We start from the raw sequence: 9516 nt of genomic DNA, 5'->3' as shown, positions 1-9516 counted from the left end.
ACTCCGTTTTACAATTCCCTGCTTTTTGGTTTCACCATTTTTCTTTCCTTCAATCGTGCTACTCTGTCCAAGTGTCTTGTGTTCTTCAAACGCAGATTTGAGACACATCACCAATTTAAAATTAGCTTTCCCTCAGTTGCTGTGCCTTTACCTGCCAAGTCTAAAACTCCGCAATTCTGACTACTTTGCCACACCCACCCCATACTTGCCTTTCTTTTTAAGGAGTGAAGGGTCCTGATAAAGGGTCTCGGCCCAAAACATCAACTATTTACTCTTTTCCATAGAAGCTGCCTGGCTTGCTGAGTTCCTCCAGTATTTTGTGTGTGTTGCTCCCTTTTAAGATGCTCTTTAAACTGGCCAATGTAGGCAACTAAAATCAAGATCAACTATTACATTCAAATGGTGGACCTGCTATTTTAAAACTGACTTAGTTGATATGTTTTCCAACATTTATAAATCAGTCAGATTGAGCAATATCATTTTAATTTTAAGACCTGGCTCCTTAATATGCATTAATTAAATATTACTTTTGATTCAGAGATTTCAATCTCAAGATGTAATTTGAAGAAAATAGATAGTTTTGAGGCAGATGGCTGAAGAAATAATGATAACATAAATACGTTATGAAGAGATTTGGTTTGGACAGTACTTATTCTCTGGAAGTTAACTGGTATTTGTGAATAACGATAAATTCAAAATTAAGCAGTTATTTCTGTAATACAGGTATTTACAAATCAGACACAATATGTATTATCTAGTACAGAAAATGGGAAAATGAAGAACAAATATATTTATCTGTTTATACCAACTTCTTGGGATTCTGTTTTTCTATCTTACAGTGACTAGGTACTGTAGTTTTGTTTGAACAGCAGTGTCTTCCCTGGAATTAAAAAAAATGACCAGCACTAGCTATAAAATGCAAACTTGAAGTTTCAAGTTAATATAGTTAGAGTAAATTCCTTGAGTCACCTCATTTATTTTGGGAAAGACTTTTATTTTTGTTAGAAAATACTCTATTATACAGTAATCCCAAAAAAGACATAATTCCAATCATTTTTCCTTTGTTGCTTCAAAGAATTACTATGAAGAAATATTCTGTGATATAATGTATGTAAATTTGAGTCTCACTTTACCTTATGAAATTGATAGAAAAAGTCACAGTTTATAAAATTGCACAGCTTGCATTACACTAAAACCAACATCTATAGCAACCAAAACATTAGTGCTTTCAGAATAACTCTTTTCCTGTCCTGGTTTTGCATGTTTCATTAAAGTATTTAACTGAATTATGGGAAATATATAGCACAAATGAAGCCTGTCATTTCAACCCTACACTTCAAATTGAAATACAAGTCAATTTCTTTAATATTTTACCTTAGGGTTAAATATAAAATCCAATAAGTCTGTTTCTAAGATTTTTGAGTGCTGCTGTAATTGTGGGTCTACAGCTATCTTAAATTTTGTAAAAATAGTTTGAAAAACTCTGATGTACATTGTGATCAATCAACATCACAAGGAAACCCAGATATTTTGTTTCTCAAAGTGCCAATTTTCTTCAGATTTTTGTTTGTAATGTTTTTGCAATAACTGTGCCGCAAAGTTACTGTACATTGCAAATATTAGAATGTTGTTTCAACCTCGTATTTGATTTTAAAAACAAAATGTAGAAAATTGTCAATAAAGATATTTGATGTTTAGAGTAACTTAAATGACTGTACATAAATTGTGAAGCAGAATAAACTATCTTTCCCTAGTGAATAAGTAATCATTTGTTATTCACGGGTTTATTTGCAAATATCTGTTACTACTTTACATTAAGAAAAACTGTTTGAACAGACTCACACTTTATCAGCTTAATGCAGCAATTGGTTAAAAACCTAAAACACAGTTTAGTTTTCACAAAAACATTTATGAAACTGTATATTATCTGGTGTTTGTTAATTTTATTTTTTTTGAAGCATTTTCGGTAACAAACAGCATCTCCTGCTGATTGCTGTGTGTACTTTATGCCCTTATGCAAGATTTGCGAGATGGAACAAGCTAAAGCCCAATTCCAGGTCCCTGTTCAGACAGAAGCTGAATTACTTTGGCAACTAAGTCATTCAGCTTCATCTAAATAAATGTACCCACCTACTGTACCCACCCCCCTTTACCTACTTCCAAGCACCTTAAAACTATGGCCCCTGAGTTAGCCATTTCAGCACTGGGAAAAAGCATCTGGCTATCCACACAATCAATGACTCTCATCATCTTATACACCTCTGTCAGATCACCTCTCATCCTCTGTCGCTCCAAGGAGAAAAGGATACGTTCATTCAACCTATTCTCATAAGGCATACTCTCCAATCCAGGCAACATCCTTATAAATTTCTTCTGCACTGTCTTTATAGTATCCACATCCTGCCTATAGTGAGGTGACCAGAACTGAACACAGTACACCATGGGCTCTGACTAAGGTCTTATATAGCTGTAACATCACCTCATGGCTCTTGAATTCAGTCGCATGGTTGATGAAGGCCAACACCCTATACACCTTCTTAACGACACTGTCAACCTGCACAGCAGCTTTGAGTGTCCTATGGGCATGGACCCCAAGATCTCTCTGATCCTCCACACCGCCAAGAATCTTACCATAATATTATATTTTATCTTCAAATTTGAACAACCAGAATGAACCACCTCACACTCATCTGGGTTGAACTCTATCTGCAACTTCTCAGCCCAGTTCTGCATCCTATCGATATCCCGCGGCAACCTTTGACAACCCTCCAGACTATCCACAACACCCCCAACCTTTGTGTCATCGGCAAACTTACTAACCCACCCTCCCACTTCCTCATCCAGGTCATTTATAAAAATCACAAAGGTGGGAGGGGGGGTTCTCCATGAGAATACAAACCATCTACAACTACCCATTGCTTTCTGTAGGCAAGACAGTTCTGGATCCACAAAGCAAGGTCTCCTTGTATCCCCGGCCTCCTTACTTTCTGAATGATCCTTCCCATGGCTCCTTCTTGTTCTCCTAATTTCACTCTTAAGCTCCTTCCTGGCAACCTTGTAATTTTCTAGAGCTCTAACAGCACCTAGTTTCTCGAACTTTAAATAAGCTTTTCTTTTCTTCTTAACTAGATTTTCTACATCCTTTGTATACCATGGTTTTTCTACCCTACCAACCTTTCCCTGCCTCAATGGAACATACTTATTCTGAACGCCATGCAAATAATCCCTGAACATTTGTCACATTTCTGCCGTGAATTTCCCTGTGAACATCTGCTCCCAATTTATCCTCCCAAGTTTCTGCCTAATAGCATCATATTTCTCCCTACCCCAATTAAATGTTTTCCCAAATTATCTGCAAATTGTCTCCAGCACTATGGTAAAGGAGATAGAGTTGTGCTCACTATCTCCAAGATGCTCTCCCACCAAGACCAGGTTCATTTCCCAATACCAGATCCAGTACAGCCTCTCCTGCAGTTGGCTTATCTACGTACTGCATCAGGAAACCTTCCTGAACGCACCTAATAAGCTCCACCCCATCCAAACCCCTTGCTCTGAGGAGATGTCAGTCAATATTAGCAGAGTTAAAATCTCCCATCACAACAACCCATTATTATTGCACCATTCCAGAATCTGCCTTCCTTTCTGCTCCTCGTTGTCTCTGTTACTCTTGGGGGGTGGGGGGGAAGAGGAGGGTGTCTATAAAAACACTCAGTTGAGCTATTGCTCCCTTCCTGTTTCTGATTTCCACCCACATGGACTCAGGAGACAATCCCTCCATGACTTCCTCCTTTTCAGCAGCCCTGACACTATCCCTGATTAGCAATGTCATGCCCCACCCCTTTTGCCTCCCTCTCTGTCTTTTTTGAAACATCTATAGCCTGGCACACTCAGCAGACATTACTGCCTGAGACATCCAACACTCTGTAATGGTCACAATGTCAGAGTTCCACGTATTGATCCATGCTCTAAGTTCATCCGCCTTGTTCATGATACTCCTTGCATTAAAATAGACACATTTCAAACCATCTGGCTGAGTGCATCTTTGCTCTATCGTCTGCCTATCCTTCCACAGAAACTCCCTACAAGCTATCTCTACTTGTGTATCAACTGCCCCACCCTCCGCCTCTGCACTTCAGTTCTCTCCCCACTGCAAATCTAATTTAAACCCCAATAGCATTAGCAAACCTCTCTCCCTCCCAGGATATTGGCTCCCCTCCAGTTTAGGTGCAGCCCATCCCACTTGTAAAGGTCATCCCTTCCCCAGAAAAGGTTCCAATGATCCAAGAACTTGAAACCCTGCCCCATGTACCATCTCCTCAGCCACTCATTTGTCCGCGCTATCTTCCTGTTCTCACTTTCCCTAGCTCGTGGCACTGGAAGTAATCCAGAGATTACCACCTTGGAGGTCCTGTTCTTCAGCCCCCTTCCTAACTCCCTAAACTAACTGCACAGGACCTCTACTGCTCTCCTGTCTATGTCATTGGTACCAATATGTATCATGACCTCTGGACCCCAGCACCCAGGAGGCAACACACTATCCTGGTGTCTCTTTTGCTGCCACAGAATCTCCTATCTGTCCCCCTAACTATTGAGTCCCTTATGACTGTTGCTTCACCTGACTTCACCCTACCCTCTGAGGCTCAGAGCCAATCGCGGTGCTATTGGTCTGGCTGCTGCTGCCTTGCCCATATTGGTCACCCCCCTCAGAAGTATCCAAAGGGGTGTGCGTATTGCTGAGGGGAATGACCACAGGGGAATCCTGCACTGATTTCCTTCTCCCTTTACCTCTCTCGGTGTTCACCCATCTACTCCCTGAATTCTGCACTCTGGGTGTAATCTCCTGCTCAGATGTTGTATCTATCAATTGCTCTGCCTCCCAGATGATCCTTAGTTCATCCAACTCCACCTCCAGCTCCTTAATGTGGTCTTTTGGAAGCTGGAGTTCCTACAGGTGTAGTCATCAGGAAAGCCATTAGGTTCCTTGAATTCCCACATCCTACAGGAGGAGCCTTCCACTTCCATATATCTGCCATCTTGTCTGCACTGTACTATGGGCAACCAAGGCCAAATCAGCAATAACGAAAGGAAAAACCTACCCTTCTTTCCTGTTTATTTGGCTTTGGCCTCTTCTTGCTGAAGTCTTGAGTCAAAACCTCTAAGTTACCACTCCGACAATGGCCGCTCCAACAATGACCACTCCACCAGACCATCTCTCTCTCTCTCTCTCTCTCTCTCTCTTATGGTTTGAAAAATAAGAAAAACCCACACACAAGAAAAAGCTCACTGCATTTGGTGGTGCTCCGCCTGCCTTCCAATGCCGCCAATGCTTCTAATGCGTCCCACGCCTGCGCACTGGATACTGTTTTTAAGAAAACCCCCAACACAAGGAGAAGGAACTCACCACGTTTGATAGTGCTCCACCTGCCTTCTGCTGCCACTGATGCCTCTGATGCTTCCCACACCTGCACATTGGCATCATATATACTTGCACCTATATTCAAAAGCATTCCATGCTCCCTCTTTCAAGGCAAGTTATCTTCTAGCAGCTGTGTTAGACAATAGAAGTAACATATCAATATTGTTATAATTTCAATTGTGTGCACTTTTGTGTCACTATGCAAATTGGGCAGTGTGTATATTGCCTTTTCCTTCTCCACACATAAAGGCACAAATTAGGAACAAGAGTAAATTGGAAATCTAAAATGTTCACTGTTTCTTTTTCCACAGGTCTGCCTGACTTACTGAGCTTTTCTAGCATTTTCTGCTTTTATTACAAATTTCCAGCACCTGCAGTTTTTAAAAAATTTTCATTGAGGTGGCTTGGTGCCTCAAGTCTGCTCCACCTATCAATGTATTGATATCTGATCCCAATGTAATCTCAAATCAACACTACTTTCATTCCCTTGCTTAATAAATTTCTCTGGACTCTGCCTTTAAAGTATTCAGGAACTCTACTTCCACCACGTGAGGTTGAGACCTCCAAAGCCTCACTTTTTTGAAGCAGGGAGAATCTCTCCAACTGCAAATTTTAAAGGGATCCGAAATGATTTTCACATTTGTTAAGGGTTGAATGTGAATGGAAAAGATATTAGACAATTGTGGATTTGAACTTCATGAATTTTATCATCCACGGCATGATACAAACAGATCACGATTGCAGTTCTTTGCACCTGGCTCCTTCAAGACTCAAGTACATTTATTATCAAATGATGTATAAATTACACAACCTTGGGATTTGCTTGCTCATGGGTAGCCACAAAGCAAGAAACCCGAAAGAACCTAATTTAAAGAAGAGAAAAAACAAAAAGACCAACATTCAATATTTAAGAGAATGAAAAAAAAATTGCAAATAATTGAAGTGAACAACAGCATTTCAAACCAAAAATGAGCAACTGCGATACTTTCTAGTTTATGTTTTATATGGGAGGTAACAGGCAATTTATCTCAACCTGAGCAAAAGCTGAGCATTCTAGACTTTACTGACAGTGGTGGACTTCCCTAGTAATTTCACTCTCCGGAATAGTCTTTACTCTTCCAAACATACCCTTACTCCACTGCAGCAGTTGAAGGAGTGGAGGAGTGAGGGCTTTACAGTGGAGCATCAGGAGCTTGGGCTCTTCTCCTGAGAGGAGTAACATTCAAAATCATATAAGATTTAGATGTTGCGAATAAGGAGAAGGCTTAGAAGCACAAAGATACAACAAGAGAGAGACGGGATTAAACAAAAGGCATTCGTTTTCATAGATATACAGCTTCAAATTATACCATACCTAAATGGTCATGTCCAGAACATGGATTAATCTCTTTCTTTTGTAAGTGATGTAGTTGAGAATCCAAATTCATTTTTTGATAAATGAGGTTTAGGAAAAAAAGCTTTCTCGTGCAATCAATAATATCGATCAAGAACACACAGCCTGGAAGTGTGACAGAAGTCAGGGCTTTCAAAAGCTATTTGTATAAGTATTACAAAGGAGAAAAATACATAGCTGCTGGAAAAATAAAAAAAAGCCAGGGAATTTAACTAACTGAATGTCCTTTACAAGAAGCTGGTTTGGGCTCAATATGTCAAATGATCTCTTTCTGTGACATGGTTGTGATTGATTGAGACTGTTGTGAAGTGCTGGTGGTATAGTTCATGGGGTAGTGTGCATGAGAATTAGAGATGTTTGCTAATGTGCTTACTGACCTTTACTATACAGGCAACATCAATGAAACCTTCTAGTGTAGCTTGCATGGCATTGATGCTTCACCCCATGTTGACTAAGGTTGATGATGGATTTAGATGGATTTCTGTGGTCCTAGACATAGATGACTTTTTCTCTCCCCTCCTATAAGCTAAGAAAGTTAGGATGGATTCTTGTCTGTGCTCCATCATGGTTTTCATGAACTCAAAGTTCAAAGTGAATTTATTATCACCAGATGCCACCATTAAATTCATTATCTTGCAGGCATTCACAGTAGAACAAATAAATACAATGGAATCAATGAAAAGTGACACACAGAGACTCGCAAACTGCAAATACAGGAAACATGTAATAATAAATAAATAGATAGATAGATAAAACTGAGAATATGAGTTGTAGAGTTTGTGAAAGTGAGTCCATTGGTTGTGTTCAATGATTAGTACAATGTTGAAGCGAGTGAAGATGTCTGCGCTGGCTCTGGAGCCTGATGACTGACTGGTAATAACTGTTTCTGAATCTGCTCCTGTACCTCCTTCCTGATGGTAACAGCAAGAAGAGTGGGGGTCCTCAATAATGGATGCTTCTTTTTCATGGTAACTTGCTATGTAGATGTACTCAATGGTAGGGAGGGCTTTTCCTGTGATGAACTGGGCTATGTACATCACTTTTTGTAGGTTTTTCCATTCTTGGGCATTGCTGTTTTTATACCAGGCCATGATGCAACTAGTCAGGATACTTTCCATTGTGCATCTAAAGAACTTTGTCAAAGTTTTAGATGACATGTTGAATTGAGCAAACCACTGAGAAACTAGAGAGACGCACAAAATGCTGGTGGAACACAACAGGCCAGGCAGCATCTACTGGGCCCAAAACATCGACTGTACCTCTTCCAATAGATGCTGCCTGACCTGTCACGTTCCACCAGCATTTTGTGTGTGCTGCTTGAATTTACAGCATCTGCAGATTTCCTCGTGCTTGAGAAACTAGAGATACTGCCATGCTTTCTGTGAAATGTTATTTATGTGCTGGTCTCCGCATAGATCCTCTGATATGAAAGTGCCCAGGACTCTACTGACCCTCTCCACCTTCGACCCTCTCATAGGCAGATCTACGGGTGTGCCATATTCTTTCCATTGCTTGATGATTGACTTAACTGTACTCCAAGGGATGTTCAGTGACTTGGAAATTTTCTTGTATCCATCTCCTGACTTGTGCTTTTCAATAACCTTTTCACAGAGTTGCTTGGAGTGTTCTTTTGTCTTTGTGGTGTAGTTTTTTCCAGAATACTGACACCAGCAGTTGGACCTTCCAGACACAGGTGTATTTTTACAACAATCAAATGAAACACTTTGACTGCACACTGGTAATCTCTATTTAACTAATTATGTGAATTCTAAAACCAATTGGCTGCACCAGTGATGACTTGGTGTGTCATATTAAAGGAGGTGATTACTTACTCAGTCAATTATTTTGTGTTTTATATTTGTAATTAATTTAGATCATTTTGTAGAGATCTGTTTTCACTTTGAAACAAAAGTCTTTTTCTATTGATCTGTTTCAAAAAATCCAAATTAAATCTACTGTGATTCAATGTTGTAAAACAATAAAACATGAAGACTTCCAAGGGAGGGGGTGAGTACTTTCTATAGGCAGTGTCAGTGCCTCTGGACAATAGTTATTGGGGCAGGTTATCGCTTTTTTCTTGAAGCAGATGGGTACCTCAGACGGCCGAAGTAAGAGTTTAAAGATGTCAGTAAACACTCCAGCCAGTTGATTAGCAAGGTCTTCAGTATTCAGCCAGATACACCATCTGAGCCAGATGCATTTCGTGGGTTCACCATCCCGAAGGATGCTCTCACGCTGGCCTGAGACTAAAATCACAGGGTCATCGAAGTCTATGGGAGTTCATGAAGGTGCCTTCATGTTTTGTTGGTCAAAGCAAGCATAAAAGACATTGAACTTGGTTTTGCTCTGAAGGAGGCTATGTCATCCAAGCCCTGCCACAGCTGTTCAGCGTTCTTCTGTCTTTTACGTCTGGTCAGGAATTGCCACCTCACATGTGAGATAGCTTTCCTGATCTCTGGGTTGCCAGGAAATTCCACTAATTCTATTTCCAGCAGCGGTTTGAGACAATAGTTATCTCTCCTTTTAGGAAGTGCAGGCACAGCTTCAGTCTGTGGTAGTAAGCTTTGACAAATGCTTGTCATCTGGGAACAAGTAGGAATGCCAAACTGGAGTCACAACTTTCGCCAAGAAATATGCTTGACCTTGTGGAGGTCAATTTACCCAGCCCTGGGAAAATGTCCAAGCTGTAGACTCAATAAGCTTCCTA

This window comes from Mobula birostris, chromosome 12 (assembly GCF_030028105.1).
Source record: "Mobula birostris isolate sMobBir1 chromosome 12, sMobBir1.hap1, whole genome shotgun sequence".
Lineage (NCBI taxonomy): Eukaryota > Metazoa > Chordata > Chondrichthyes > Myliobatiformes > Myliobatidae > Mobula > Mobula birostris.
The sequence above is the reverse complement of the archived record's forward strand: the minus strand, read 5'-3'. Positions refer to the sequence as shown.